The 12,147-nt window shown below is 52.8% G+C and overlaps 27 non-coding genes across 27 annotated transcripts; 18 read left to right on the top strand and 9 right to left on the bottom strand.

The window, feature by feature from the left end:
- The first annotated feature begins 79 nt into the window (after nucleotides 1–79).
- Trnai-uau (transfer RNA isoleucine (anticodon UAU)) lies at nucleotides 80–171 on the top strand. Its single transcript is given in 2 exon segments — nucleotides 80–117; nucleotides 136–171. It is a non-coding gene; the product is annotated as a tRNA-Ile (tRNA).
- A 111-nt stretch (nucleotides 172–282) lies between these two features.
- On the top strand, nucleotides 283–354 carry Trnad-guc (transfer RNA aspartic acid (anticodon GUC)). The gene has a single exon. It is a non-coding gene; the product is annotated as a tRNA-Asp (tRNA).
- A 588-nt stretch (nucleotides 355–942) lies between these two features.
- Trnar-acg (transfer RNA arginine (anticodon ACG)) lies at nucleotides 943–1,015 on the bottom strand. Its single transcript has one exon. It is a non-coding gene; the product is annotated as a tRNA-Arg (tRNA).
- A 442-nt stretch (nucleotides 1,016–1,457) lies between these two features.
- Nucleotides 1,458–1,549, top strand: Trnai-uau (transfer RNA isoleucine (anticodon UAU)). Its single transcript is given in 2 exon segments — nucleotides 1,458–1,495; nucleotides 1,514–1,549. It is a non-coding gene; the product is annotated as a tRNA-Ile (tRNA).
- Nucleotides 1,550–1,660: 111 nt separating this feature from the next.
- On the top strand, nucleotides 1,661–1,732 carry Trnad-guc (transfer RNA aspartic acid (anticodon GUC)). Its single transcript has one exon. It is a non-coding gene; the product is annotated as a tRNA-Asp (tRNA).
- Nucleotides 1,733–2,320: 588 nt separating this feature from the next.
- Trnar-acg (transfer RNA arginine (anticodon ACG)) lies at nucleotides 2,321–2,393 on the bottom strand. The gene has a single exon. It is a non-coding gene; the product is annotated as a tRNA-Arg (tRNA).
- A 442-nt stretch (nucleotides 2,394–2,835) lies between these two features.
- Nucleotides 2,836–2,927, top strand: Trnai-uau (transfer RNA isoleucine (anticodon UAU)). Its single transcript is given in 2 exon segments — nucleotides 2,836–2,873; nucleotides 2,892–2,927. It is a non-coding gene; the product is annotated as a tRNA-Ile (tRNA).
- Nucleotides 2,928–3,038: 111 nt separating this feature from the next.
- Nucleotides 3,039–3,110, top strand: Trnad-guc (transfer RNA aspartic acid (anticodon GUC)). Its single transcript has one exon. It is a non-coding gene; the product is annotated as a tRNA-Asp (tRNA).
- A 588-nt stretch (nucleotides 3,111–3,698) lies between these two features.
- Nucleotides 3,699–3,771, bottom strand: Trnar-acg (transfer RNA arginine (anticodon ACG)). Its single transcript has one exon. It is a non-coding gene; the product is annotated as a tRNA-Arg (tRNA).
- A 442-nt stretch (nucleotides 3,772–4,213) lies between these two features.
- Nucleotides 4,214–4,305, top strand: Trnai-uau (transfer RNA isoleucine (anticodon UAU)). Its single transcript is given in 2 exon segments — nucleotides 4,214–4,251; nucleotides 4,270–4,305. It is a non-coding gene; the product is annotated as a tRNA-Ile (tRNA).
- A 111-nt stretch (nucleotides 4,306–4,416) lies between these two features.
- Nucleotides 4,417–4,488, top strand: Trnad-guc (transfer RNA aspartic acid (anticodon GUC)). Its single transcript has one exon. It is a non-coding gene; the product is annotated as a tRNA-Asp (tRNA).
- Nucleotides 4,489–5,076: 588 nt separating this feature from the next.
- Nucleotides 5,077–5,149, bottom strand: Trnar-acg (transfer RNA arginine (anticodon ACG)). Its single transcript has one exon. It is a non-coding gene; the product is annotated as a tRNA-Arg (tRNA).
- Nucleotides 5,150–5,591: 442 nt separating this feature from the next.
- On the top strand, nucleotides 5,592–5,683 carry Trnai-uau (transfer RNA isoleucine (anticodon UAU)). The gene is given in 2 exon segments: nucleotides 5,592–5,629; nucleotides 5,648–5,683. It is a non-coding gene; the product is annotated as a tRNA-Ile (tRNA).
- Nucleotides 5,684–5,794: 111 nt separating this feature from the next.
- Trnad-guc (transfer RNA aspartic acid (anticodon GUC)) lies at nucleotides 5,795–5,866 on the top strand. The gene has a single exon. It is a non-coding gene; the product is annotated as a tRNA-Asp (tRNA).
- A 588-nt stretch (nucleotides 5,867–6,454) lies between these two features.
- On the bottom strand, nucleotides 6,455–6,527 carry Trnar-acg (transfer RNA arginine (anticodon ACG)). Its single transcript has one exon. It is a non-coding gene; the product is annotated as a tRNA-Arg (tRNA).
- Nucleotides 6,528–6,969: 442 nt separating this feature from the next.
- On the top strand, nucleotides 6,970–7,061 carry Trnai-uau (transfer RNA isoleucine (anticodon UAU)). The gene is given in 2 exon segments: nucleotides 6,970–7,007; nucleotides 7,026–7,061. It is a non-coding gene; the product is annotated as a tRNA-Ile (tRNA).
- A 111-nt stretch (nucleotides 7,062–7,172) lies between these two features.
- Nucleotides 7,173–7,244, top strand: Trnad-guc (transfer RNA aspartic acid (anticodon GUC)). Its single transcript has one exon. It is a non-coding gene; the product is annotated as a tRNA-Asp (tRNA).
- A 588-nt stretch (nucleotides 7,245–7,832) lies between these two features.
- On the bottom strand, nucleotides 7,833–7,905 carry Trnar-acg (transfer RNA arginine (anticodon ACG)). The gene has a single exon. It is a non-coding gene; the product is annotated as a tRNA-Arg (tRNA).
- A 442-nt stretch (nucleotides 7,906–8,347) lies between these two features.
- Nucleotides 8,348–8,439, top strand: Trnai-uau (transfer RNA isoleucine (anticodon UAU)). The gene is given in 2 exon segments: nucleotides 8,348–8,385; nucleotides 8,404–8,439. It is a non-coding gene; the product is annotated as a tRNA-Ile (tRNA).
- A 111-nt stretch (nucleotides 8,440–8,550) lies between these two features.
- Trnad-guc (transfer RNA aspartic acid (anticodon GUC)) lies at nucleotides 8,551–8,622 on the top strand. The gene has a single exon. It is a non-coding gene; the product is annotated as a tRNA-Asp (tRNA).
- A 588-nt stretch (nucleotides 8,623–9,210) lies between these two features.
- On the bottom strand, nucleotides 9,211–9,283 carry Trnar-acg (transfer RNA arginine (anticodon ACG)). Its single transcript has one exon. It is a non-coding gene; the product is annotated as a tRNA-Arg (tRNA).
- Nucleotides 9,284–9,725: 442 nt separating this feature from the next.
- On the top strand, nucleotides 9,726–9,817 carry Trnai-uau (transfer RNA isoleucine (anticodon UAU)). Its single transcript is given in 2 exon segments — nucleotides 9,726–9,763; nucleotides 9,782–9,817. It is a non-coding gene; the product is annotated as a tRNA-Ile (tRNA).
- Nucleotides 9,818–9,928: 111 nt separating this feature from the next.
- On the top strand, nucleotides 9,929–10,000 carry Trnad-guc (transfer RNA aspartic acid (anticodon GUC)). The gene has a single exon. It is a non-coding gene; the product is annotated as a tRNA-Asp (tRNA).
- A 588-nt stretch (nucleotides 10,001–10,588) lies between these two features.
- Trnar-acg (transfer RNA arginine (anticodon ACG)) lies at nucleotides 10,589–10,661 on the bottom strand. The gene has a single exon. It is a non-coding gene; the product is annotated as a tRNA-Arg (tRNA).
- Nucleotides 10,662–11,103: 442 nt separating this feature from the next.
- Nucleotides 11,104–11,195, top strand: Trnai-uau (transfer RNA isoleucine (anticodon UAU)). Its single transcript is given in 2 exon segments — nucleotides 11,104–11,141; nucleotides 11,160–11,195. It is a non-coding gene; the product is annotated as a tRNA-Ile (tRNA).
- Nucleotides 11,196–11,306: 111 nt separating this feature from the next.
- Trnad-guc (transfer RNA aspartic acid (anticodon GUC)) lies at nucleotides 11,307–11,378 on the top strand. The gene has a single exon. It is a non-coding gene; the product is annotated as a tRNA-Asp (tRNA).
- Nucleotides 11,379–11,966: 588 nt separating this feature from the next.
- On the bottom strand, nucleotides 11,967–12,039 carry Trnar-acg (transfer RNA arginine (anticodon ACG)). The gene has a single exon. It is a non-coding gene; the product is annotated as a tRNA-Arg (tRNA).
- Nucleotides 12,040–12,147: the final 108 nt, after the last annotated feature.

The raw sequence follows: 12,147 nt of genomic DNA, 5'->3' as shown, positions 1-12,147 counted from the left end.
TGATGATCGTATGATGGGTCTGTAGCCACAACAGCTTGGCAGCAAAGTGAATACCGCTACATGAAACCATTCCGCTGTAGCCCCAGTGGCGCAATTGGTTAGCGCACGGTACTTATAAGGCAGTAGCCGTGAGCAATGCCGGGGTTGTGAGTTCGAGCCTCACCTGGGGCATACTTTTATTTCGTAGCAGCTGACTCTGGAAGCATCGGGACGCTAGATTTGAGATGTATCACGTACTTGAGAACCAGAAATGTGCGTGCATTATATAGACCGCCTGCGTGTTCCTCGGTAGTATAGTGGTTAGTAACCCCGCCTGTCACGCGGGAGACCGGGGTTCGATTCCCCGCCGGGGAGGTGCGGTTTTTATATCGCGAAAGTTGCACGTATGGCCCGAAAAAGCATTACCCTTGTGATCAAGGAATGTAATTGCTAAAAAATCGTAAGAAGGTCTGCGTCTTAGGAAGTGTTTCTCGTATTCTTCACACGTCGTCATCGTTTCACAACTCACAGGGTTTACTGACGACGCTGAATCAGCGCACCCCAAGCTTAATGATCGAGCTCGAAGCACCAACGAAAAAGAATAATTTTAGCAGAGCGTGGTTTCGATCCACAAACCTCTGGGTTGTGGGCCCAGCACGCTTCCACTGCGCCACCCTGCTGCGTGCAGCAGTCTGTCCTTTTCGGTGCGTGGCATTGGACACTTGGAAAGCGTTGTGTGCATCGGTTTCACGCGCCTACCGTTTAATTAACTGCGTATCATCTCTCAGCTTGACTTGTCTCGGCTTTGCTCGACCGACGCTACGCTGACGCTTGCACGAAGCGATATTTACCACGATCGTCTCGAGATGCAGCTGCGAGATGCTCAGGATTAACATTGCACTCCACGAAGGTGGAGACATTCGAATGCATTGCCTAGCTACGCCCCCGCAACTAACAAAATGCCGACCCTGCCAGGATTCGAACCTGGAATCTTCTGATCCGTAGTCAGACGCGTTATCCGTTGCGCCACAGGGCCACTGTTCGCGGTGTATGCCACGGGGCGGATGCACATCGCAAAGCAACGTGTTCTCCGTGGCTCGGCAATTGCGTGTCGTCCACTGACAACGGCGGCGCGGCCACTCTGGTCTTCCGCACTCTGCAGGGAGCTGCTAAGGAAGGCATCTCTCCTCCAGCTCCTCGGCCACGGTGCGCCTGCACAGCCTAGAGCTTGCCATACATCTGCCCCCGCTGTTGGACAGGTAGCAGAATGCAAGGCGCCCGTTTTTCTGCATTTTTTCGGTGATGACAAGCGGTTGATATGCCTGTAAGTGTAGCATATGAAACAAGAATCGTATGAAGCATTCGTAGACAGGTGCTGAAGTGGCAGTATGGCCGTAGGTGATGATCGTATGATGGGTCTGTAGCCACAACAGCTTGGCAGCAAAGTGAATACCGCTAACTGAAACCATTCCGCTGTAGCCCCAGTGGCGCAATTGGTTAGCGCACGGTACTTATAAGGCAGTAGCCGTGAGCAATGCCGGGGTTGTGAGTTCGAGCCTCACCTGGGGCATACTTTTATTTCGTAGCAGCTGACTCTGGAAGCATCGGGACGCTAGATTTGAGATGTATCACGTACTTGAGAACCAGAAATGTGCGTGCATTATATAGACCGCCTGCGTGTTCCTCGGTAGTATAGTGGTTAGTATCCCCGCCTGTCACGCGGGAGACCGGGGTTCGATTCCCCGCCGGGGAGGTGCGGTTTTTATATCGCGAAAGTTGCACGTATGGCCCGAAAAAGCATTTCCCTTGTGATCAAGGAATGTAATTGCTAAAAAATCGTAAGAAGGTCTGCGTCTTAGGAAGTGTTTCTCGTATTCTTCACACGTCGTCATCGTTTCACAACTCACAGGGTTTACTGACGACGCTGAATCAGCGCACCCCAAGCTTAATGATCGAGCTCGAAGCACCAACGAAAAAGAATAATTTTAGCAGAGCGTGGTTTCGATCCACAAACCTCTGGGTTGTGGGCCCAGCACGCTTCCACTGCGCCACCCTGCTGCGTGCAGCAGTCTGTCCTTTTCGGTGCGTGGCATTGGACACTTGGAAAGCGTTGTGTGCATCGGTTTCACGCGCCTACCGTTTAATTAACTGCGTATCATCTCTCAGCTTGACTTGTCTCGGCTTTGCTCGACTGACGCTACGCTGACGCTTGCACGAAGCGATATTTACCACGATCGTCTCGAGATGCAGCTGCGAGATGCTCAGGATTAACATTGCACTCCACGAAGGTGGAGACATTCGAATGCATTGCCTAGCTACGCCCCCGCAACTAACAAAATGCCGACCCTACCAGGATTCGAACCTGGAATCTTCTGATCCGTAGTCAGACGCGTTATCCGTTGCGCCACAGGGCCACTGTTCGCGGTGTATGCCACGGGGCGGATGCACATCGCAAAGCAACGTGTTCTCCGTGGCTCGGCAATTGCGTGTCGTCCACTGACAACGGCGGCGCGGCCACTCTGGTCTTCCGCACTCTGCAGGGAGCTGCTAAGGAAGGCATCTCTCCTCCAGCTCCTCGGCCACGGTGCGCCTGCACAGCCTAGAGCTTGCCATACATCTGCCCCCGCTGTTGGACAGGTAGCAGAATGCAAGGCGCCCGTTTTTCTGCATTTTTTCGGTGATGACAAGCGGTTGATATGCCTGTAAGTGTAGCATATGAAACAAGAATCGTATGAAGCATTCGTAGACAGGTGCTGAAGTGGCAGTATGGCCGTAGGTGATGATCGTATGATGGGTCTGTAGCCACAACAGCTTGGCAGCAAAGTGAATACCGCTAACTGAAACCATTCCGCTGTAGCCCCAGTGGCGCAATTGGTTAGCGCACGGTACTTATAAGGCAGTAGCCGTGAGCAATGCCGGGGTTGTGAGTTCGAGCCTCACCTGGGGCATACTTTTATTTCGTAGCAGCTGACTCTGGAAGCATCGGGACGCTAGATTTGAGATGTATCACGTACTTGAGAACCAGAAATGTGCGTGCATTATATAGACCGCCTGCGTGTTCCTCGGTAGTATAGTGGTTAGTATCCCCGCCTGTCACGCGGGAGACCGGGGTTCGATTCCCCGCCGGGGAGGTGCGATTTTTATATCGCGAAAGTTGCACGTATGGCCCGAAAAAGCATTTCCCTTGTGATCAAGGAATGTAATTGCTAAAAAATCGTAAGAAGGTCTGCGTCTTAGGAAGTGTTTCTCGTATTCTTCACACGTCGTCATCGTTTCACAACTCACAGGGTTTACTGACGACGCTGAATCAGCGCACCCCAAGCTTAATGATCGAGCTCGAAGCACCAACGAAAAAGAATAATTTTAGCAGAGCGTGGTTTCGATCCACAAACCTCTGGGTTGTGGGCCCAGCACGCTTCCACTGCGCCACCCTGCTGCGTGCAGCAGTCTGTCCTTTTCGGTGCGTGGCATTGGACACTTGGAAAGCGTTGTGTGCATCGGTTTCACGCGCCTACCGTTTAATTAACTGCGTATCATCTCTCAGCTTGACTTGTCTCGGCTTTGCTCGACTGACGCTACGCTGACGCTTGCACGAAGCGATATTTACCACGATCGTCTCGAGATGCAGCTGCGAGATGCTCAGGATTAACATTGCACTCCACGAAGGTGGAGACATTCGAATGCATTGCCTAGCTACGCCCCCGCAACTAACAAAATGCCGACCCTGCCAGGATTCGAACCTGGAATCTTCTGATCCGTAGTCAGACGCGTTATCCGTTGCGCCACAGGGCCACTGTTCGCGGTGTAAGCCACGGGGCGGGTGCACATCGCAAAGCAACGTGTTCTCCGTGGCTCGGCAATTGCGTGTCGTCCACTGACAACGGCGGCGCGGCCACTCTGGTCTTCCGCACTCTGCAGGGAGCTGCTAAGGAAGGCATCTCTCCTCCAGCTCCTCGGCCACGGTGCGCCTGCACAGCCTAGAGCTTGCCATACATCTGCCCCCGCTGTTGGACAGGTAGCAGAATGCAAGGCGCCCGTTTTTCTGCATTTTTTCGGTGATGACAAGCGGTTGATATGCCTGTAAGTGTAGCATATGAAACAAGAATCGTATGAAGCATTCGTAGACAGGTGCTGAAGTGGCAGTATGGCCGTAGGTGATGATCGTATGATGGGTCTGTAGCCACAACAGCTTGGCAGCAAAGTGAATACCGCTAACTGAAACCATTCCGCTGTAGCCCCAGTGGCGCAATTGGTTAGCGCACGGTACTTATAAGGCAGTAGCCGTGAGCAATGCCGGGGTTGTGAGTTCGAGCCTCACCTGGGGCATACTTTTATTTCGTAGCAGCTGACTCTGGAAGCATCGGGACGCTAGATTTGAGATGTATCACGTACTTGAGAACCAGAAATGTGCGTGCATTATATAGACCGCCTGCGTGTTCCTCGGTAGTATAGTGGTTAGTATCCCCGCCTGTCACGCGGGAGACCGGGGTTCGATTCCCCGCCGGGGAGGTGCGGTTTTTATATCGCGAAAGTTGCACGTATGGCCCGAAAAAGCATTACCCTTGTGATCAAGGAATGTAATTGCTAAAAAATCGTAAGAAGGTCTGCGTCTTAGGAAGTGTTTCTCGTATTCTTCACACGTCGTCATCGTTTCACAACTCACAGGGTTTACTGACGACGCTGAATCAGCGCACCCCAAGCTTAATGATCGAGCTCGAAGCACCAACGAAAAAGAATAATTTTAGCAGAGCGTGGTTTCGATCCACAAACCTCTGGGTTATGGGCCCAGCACGCTTCCACTGCGCCACCCTGCTGCGTGCAGCAGTCTGTCCTTTTCGGTGCGTGGCATTGGACACTTGGAAAGCGTTGTGTGCATCGGTTTCACGCGCCTACCGTTTAATTAACTGCGTATCATCTCTCAGCTTGACTTGTCTCGGCTTTGCTCGACTGACGCTACGCTGACGCTTGCACGAAGCGATATTTACCACGATCGTCTCGAGATGCAGCTGCGAGATGCTCAGGATTAACATTGCACTCCACGAAGGTGGAGACATTCGAATGCATTCCCTAGCTACGCCCCCGCAACTAACAAAATGCCGACCCTGCCAGGATTCGAACCTGGAATCTTCTGATCCGTAGTCAGACGCGTTATCCGTTGCGCCACAGGGCCACTGTTCGCGGTGTATGCCACGGGGCGGGTGCACATCGCAAAGCAACGTGTTCTCCGTGGCTCGGCAATTGCGTGTCGTCCACTGACAACGGCGGCGCGGCCACTCTGGTCTTCCGCACTCTGCAGGGAGCTGCTAAGGAAGGCATCTCTCCTCCAGCTCCTCGGCCACGGTGCGCCTGCACAGCCTAGAGCTTGCCATACATCTGCCCCCGCTGTTGGACAGGTAGCAGAATGCAAGGCGCCCGTTTTTCTGCATTTTTTCGGTGATGACAAGCGGTTGATATGCCTGTAAGTGTAGCATATGAAACAAGAATCGTATGAAGCATTCGTAGACAGGTGCTAAAGTGGCAGTATGGCCGTAGGTGATGATCGTATGATGGGTCTGTAGCCACAACAGCTTGGCAGCAAAGTGAATACCGCTAACTGAAACCATTCCGCTGTAGCCCCAGTGGCGCAATTGGTTAGCGCACGGTACTTATAAGGCAGTAGCCGTGAGCAATGCCGGGGTTGTGAGTTCGAGCCTCACCTGGGGCATACTTTTATTTCTTAGCAGCTGACTCTGGAAGCATCGGGACGCTAGATTTGAGATGTATCACGTACTTGAGAACCAGAAATGTGCGTGCATTATATAGACCGCCTGCGTGTTCCTCGGTAGTACAGTGGTTAGTATCCCCGCCTGTCACGCGGGAGACCGGGGTTCTATTCCCCGCCGGGGAGGTGCGGTTTTTATATCGCGAAAGTTGCACGTATGGCCCGAAAAAGCATTACCCTTGTGATCAAGGAATGTAATTGCTAAAAAATCGTAAGAAGGTCTGCGTCTTAGGAAGTGTTTCTCGTATTCTTCACACGTCGTCATCGTTTCACAACTCACAGGGTTTACTGACGACGCTGAATCAGCGCACCCCAAGCTTAATGATCGAGCTCGAAGCACCAACGAAAAAGAATAATTTTAGCAGAGCGTGGTTTCGATCCACAAACCTCTGGGTTATGGGCCCAGCACGCTTCCACTGCGCCACCCTGCTGCGTGCAGCAGTCTGTCCTTTTCGGTGCGTGGCATTGGACACTTGGAAAGCGTTGTGTGCATCGGTTTCACGCGCCTACCGTTTAATTAACTGCGTATCATCTCTCAGCTTGACTTGTCTCGGCTTTGCTCGACTGACGCTACGCTGACGCTTGCACGAAGCGATATTTACCACGATCGTCTCGAGATGCAGCTGCGAGATGCTCAGGATTAACATTGCACTCCACGAAGGTGGAGACATTCGAATGCATTGCCTAGCTACGCCCCCGCAACTAACAAAATGCCGACCCTGCCAGGATTCGAACCTGGAATCGTCTGATCCGTAGTCAGACGCGTTATCCGTTGCGCCACAGGGCCACTGTTCGCGGTGTAAGCCACGGGGCGGGTGCACATCGCAAAGCAACGTGTTCTCCGTGGCTCGGCAATTGCGTGTCGTCCACTGACAACGGCGGCGCGGCCACTCTGGTCTTCCGCACTCTGCAGGGAGCTGCTAAGGAAGGCATCTCTCCTCCAGCTCCTCGGCCACGGTGCGCCTGCACAGCCTAGAGCTTGCCATACATCTGCCCCCGCTGTTGGACAGGTAGCAGAATGCAAGGCGCCCGTTTTTCTGCATTTTTTCGGTGATGACAAGCGGTTGATATGCCTGTAAGTGTAGCATATGAAACAAGAATCGTATGAAGCATTCGTAGACAGGTGCTGAAGTGGCAGTATGGCCGTAGGTGATGATCGTATGATGGGTCTGTAGCCACAACAGCTTGGCAGCAAAGTGAATACCGCTAACTGAAACCATTCCGCTGTAGCCCCAGTGGCGCAATTGGTTAGCGCACGGTACTTATAAGGCAGTAGCCGTGAGCAATGCCGGGGTTGTGAGTTCGAGCCTCACCTGGGGCATACTTTTATTTCGTAGCAGCTGACTCTGGAAGCATCGGGACGCTAGATTTTAGATGTATCACGTACTTGAGAACCAGAAATGTGCGTGCATTATATAGACCGCCTGCGTGTTCCTCGGTAGTATAGTGGTTAGTATCCCCGCCTGTCACGCGGGAGACCGGGGTTCGATTCCCCGCTGGGGAGGTGCGGTTTTTATATCGCGAAAGTTGCACGTATGGCCCGAAAAAGCATTACCCTTGTGATCAAGGAATGTAATTGCTAAAAAATCGTAAGAAGGTCTGCGTCTTAGGAAGTGTTTCTCGTTTTTTTCACACGTCGTCATCGTTTCACAACTCACAGGGTTTACTGACGACGCTGAATCAGCGCACCCCAAGCTTAATGATCGAGCTCGAAGCACCAACGAAAAAGAATAATTTTAGCAGAGCGTGGTTTCGATCCACAAACCTCTGGGTTATGGGCCCAGCACGCTTCCACTGCGCCACCCTGCTGCGTGCAGCAGTCTGTCCTTTTCGGTGCGTGGCATTGGACACTTGGAAAGCGTTGTGTGCATCGGTTTCACGCGCCTACCGTTTAATTAACTGCGTATCATCTCTCAGCTTGACTTGTCTCGGCTTTGCTCGACTGACGCTACGCTGACGCTTGCACGAAGCGATATTTACCACGATCGTCTCGAGATGCAGCTGCGAGATGCTCAGGATTAACATTGCACTCCACGAAGGTGGAGACATTCGAATGCATTGCCTAGCTACGCCCCCGCAACTAACAAAATGCCGACCCTGCCAGGATTCGAACCTGGAATCTTCTGATCCGTAGTCAGACGCGTTATCCGTTGCGCCACAGGGCCACTGTTCGCGGTGTATGCCACGGGGCGGGTGCACATCGCAAAGCAACGTGTTCTCCGTGGCTCGGCAATTGCGTGTCGTCCACTGACAACGGCGGCGCGGCCACTCTGGTCTTCCGCACTCTGCAGGGAGCTGCTAAGGAAGGCATCTCTCCTCCAGCTCCTCGGCCACGGTGCGCCTGCACAGCCTAGAGCTTGCCATACATCTGCCCCCGCTGTTGGACAGGTAGCAGAATGCAAGGCGCCCGTTTTTCTGCATTTTTTCGGTGATGACAAGCGGTTGATATGCCTGTAAGTGTAGCATATGAAACAAGAATCGTATGAAGCATTCGTAGACAGGTGCTGAAGTGGCAGTATGGCCGTAGGTGATGATCGTATGATGGGTCTGTAGCCACAACAGCTTGGCAGCAAAGTGAATACCGCTAACTGAAACCATTCCGCTGTAGCCCCAGTGGCGCAATTGGTTAGCGCACGGTACTTATAAGGCAGTAGCCGTGAGCAATGCCGGGGTTGTGAGTTCGAGCCTCACCTGGGGCATACTTTTATTTCGTAGCAGCTGACTCTGGAAGCATCGGGACGCTAGATTTGAGATGTATCACGTACTTGAGAACCAGAAATGTGCGTGCATTATATAGACCGCCTGCGTGTTCCTCGGTAGTATAGTGGTTAGTATCCCCGCCTGTCACGCCGGAGACCGGGGTTCGATTCCCCGCCGGGGAGGTGCGGTTTTTATATCGCGAAAGTTGCACGTATGGCCCGAAAAAGCATTACCCTTGTGATCAAGGAATGTAATTGCTAAAAAATTGTAAGAAGGTCTGCGTCTTAGGAAGTGTTTCTCGTATTCTTCACACGTCGTCATCGTTTCACAACTCACAGGGTTTACTGACGACGCTGAATCAGCGCACCCCAAGCTTAATGATCGAGCTCGAAGCACCAACGAAAAAGAATAATTTTAGCAGAGCGTGGTTTCGATCCACAAACCTCTGGGTTATGGGCCCAGCACGCTTCCACTGCGCCACCCTGCTGCGTGCAGCAGTCTGTCCTTTTCGGTGCGTGGCATTGGACACTTGGAAAGCGTTGTGTGCATCGGTTTCACGCGCCTACCGTTTAATTAACTGCGTATCATCTCTCAGCTTGACTTGTCTCGGCTTTGCTCGACTGACGCTACGCTGACGCTTGCACGAAGCGATATTTACCACGATCGTCTCGAGATGCAGCTGCGAGATGCTCAGGATTAACATTGCACTCCACGAAGGTGGAGACATTCGAATGCATTGCCTAGCTACGCCCCCGCAACTAACAAAATGCCGACCCTGCCAGGATTCGAACCTGGAATCTTCTGATCCGTAGTCAGACGCGTTATCCGTTGCGCCACAGGGCCACTGTTCGCGGTGTATGCCACGGGGCGGGTGCACATCGCAAAGCAACGTGTTCTCCGTGGCTCGGCAATTGCGTGTCGTCCACTGACAACGGCGGCGCGGCCACTCTGGTCTTCCGCACTCTGCAGGGAGCTGCTAAGGAAGGCATCTCTCCTCCAGCTCCTCGGCCACGGTGCGCCTGCACAGCCTAGAGCTTGCCATACATCTGCCCCCGCTGTTGGACAGGTAGCAGAATGCAAGGCGCCCGTTTTTCTGCATTTTTTCGGTGATGACAAGCGGTTGATATGCCTGTAAGTGTAGCATATGAAACAAGAATCGTATGAAGCATTCGTAGACAGGTGCTGAAGTGGCAGTATGGCCGTAGGTGATGATCGTATGATGGGTCTGTAGCCACAACAGCTTGGCAGCAAAGTGAATACCGCTAACTGAAACCATTCCGCTGTAGCCCCAGTGGCGCAATTGGTTAGCGCACGGTACTTATAAGGCAGTAGCCGTGAGCAATGCCGGGGTTGTGAGTTCGAGCCTCACCTGGGGCATACTTTTATTTCGTAGCAGCTGACTCTGGAAGCATCGGGACGCTAGATTTGAGATGTATCACGTACTTGAGAACCAGAAATGTGCGTGCATTATATAGACCGCCTGCGTGTTCCTCGGTAGTATAGTGGTTAGTATCCCCGCCTGTCACGCCGGAGACCGGGGTTCGATTCCCCGCCGGGGAGGTGCGATTTTTATATCGCGAAAGTTGCACGTATGGCCCAAAAAAGCATTTCCCTTGTGATCAAGGAATGTAATTGCTAAAAAATCGTAAGAAGGTCTGCGTCTTAGGAAGTGTTTCTCGTATTCTTCACACGTCGTCATCGTTTCACAACTCACAGGGTTTACTGACGACGCTGAATCAGCGCACCCCAAGCTTAATGATCGAGCTCGAAGCACCAACGAAAAAGAATAATTTTAGCAGAGCGTGGTTTCGATCCACAAACCTCTGGGTTGTGGGCCCAGCACGCTTCCACTGCGCCACCCTGCTGCGTGCAGCAGTCTGTCCTTTTCGGTGCGTGGCATTGGACACTTGGAAAGCGTTGTGTGCATCGGTTTCACGCGCCTACCGTTTAATTAACTGCGTATCATCTCTCAGCTTGACTTGTCTCGGCTTTGCTCGACTGACGCTACGCTGACGCTTGCACGAAGCGATATTTACCACGATCGTCTCGAGATGCAGCTGCGAGATGCTCAGGATTAACATTGCACTCCACGAAGGTGGAGACATTCGAATGCATTGCCTAGCTACGCCCCCGCAACTAACAAAATGCCGACCCTGCCAGGATTCGAACCTGGAATCTTCTGATCCGTAGTCAGACGCGTTATCCGTTGCGCCACAGGGCCACTGTTCGCGGTGTATGCCACGGGGCGGGTGCACATCGCAAAGCAACGTGTTCTCCGTGGCTCGGCAATTGCGTGTCGTCCACTGACAACGGCGGCGCGGCCACTCTGGTCTTCCGCACTCTGCAGGGAGCTGCTAAGGAAGGCATCTCTCCTCCAGCTCCTCGGCCACGGTGCGCCTGCACAGCCTAGAGCTTGCCATACATCTGCCCCCGCTGTTGGACAGGTAGCAGAATGCAAGGCGCCCGTTTTTCTGCATTTTTTCGGTGATGACAAGCGGTTGATATGCCTGTAAGTGTAGCATATGAAACAAGAATCGTATGAAGCATTCGTAGACAGGTGCTGAAGTGGCAGTATGGCCGTAGGTGATGATCGTATGATGGGTCTGTAGCCACAACAGCTTGGCAGCAAAGTGAATACCGCTAACTGAAACCATTCCGCTGTAGCCCCAGTGGCGCAATTGGTTAGCGCACGGTACTTATAAGGCAGTAGCCGTGAGCAATGCCGGGGTTGTGAGTTCGAGCCTCACCTGGGGCATACTTTTATTTCGTAGCAGCTGACTCTGGAAGCATCGGGACGCTAGATTTGAGATGTATCACGTACTTGAGAACCAGAAATGTGCGTGCATTATATAGACCGCCTGCGTGTTCCTCGGTAGTATAGTGGTTAGTATCCCCGCCTGTCACGCGGGAGACCGGGGTTCGATTCCCCGCCGGGGAGGTGCGATTTTTATATCGCGAAAGTTGCACGTATGGCCCAAAAAAGCATTTCCCTTGTGATCAAGGAATGTAATTGCTAAAAAATCGTAAGAAGGTCTGCGTCTTAGGAAGTGTTTCTCGTATTCTTCACACGTCGTCATCGTTTCACAACTCACAGGGTTTACTGACGACGCTGAATCAGCGCACCCCAAGCTTAATGATCGAGCTCGAAGCACCAACGAAAAAGAATAATTTTAGCAGAGCGTGGTTTCGATCCACAAACCTCTGGGTTGTGGGCCCAGCACGCTTCCACTGCGCCACCCTGCTGCGTGCAGCAGTCTGTCCTTTTCGGTGCGTGGCATTGGACACTTGGAAAGCGTTGTGTGCATCGGTTTCACGCGCCTACCGTTTAATTAACTGCGTATCATCTCTCAGCTTGACTTGTCTCGGCTTTGCTCGACTGACGCTACGCTGACGCTTGCACGAAGCGATATTTACCACGATCGTCTCGAGATGCAGCTGCGAGATGCTCAGGATTAACATTGCACTCCACGAAGGTGGAGACATTCGAATGCATTGCCTAGCTACGCCCCCGCAACTAACAAAATGCCGACCCTGCCAGGATTCGAACCTGGAATCTTCTGATCCGTAGTCAGACGCGTTATCCGTTGCGCCACAGGGCCACTGTTCGCGGTGTATGCCACGGGGCGGGTGCACATCGCAAAGCAACGTGTTCTCCGTGGCTCGGCAATTGCGTGTCGTCCACTGACAACGGCGGCGCGGCCACTCTG

The sequence above is a fragment of the Schistocerca gregaria genome, chromosome 8, assembly GCF_023897955.1.
Source record: "Schistocerca gregaria isolate iqSchGreg1 chromosome 8, iqSchGreg1.2, whole genome shotgun sequence".
Taxonomy (NCBI): Eukaryota; Metazoa; Arthropoda; class Insecta; order Orthoptera; family Acrididae; genus Schistocerca; species Schistocerca gregaria.
This window is presented reverse-complemented; position numbering and strand designations above follow the sequence as displayed.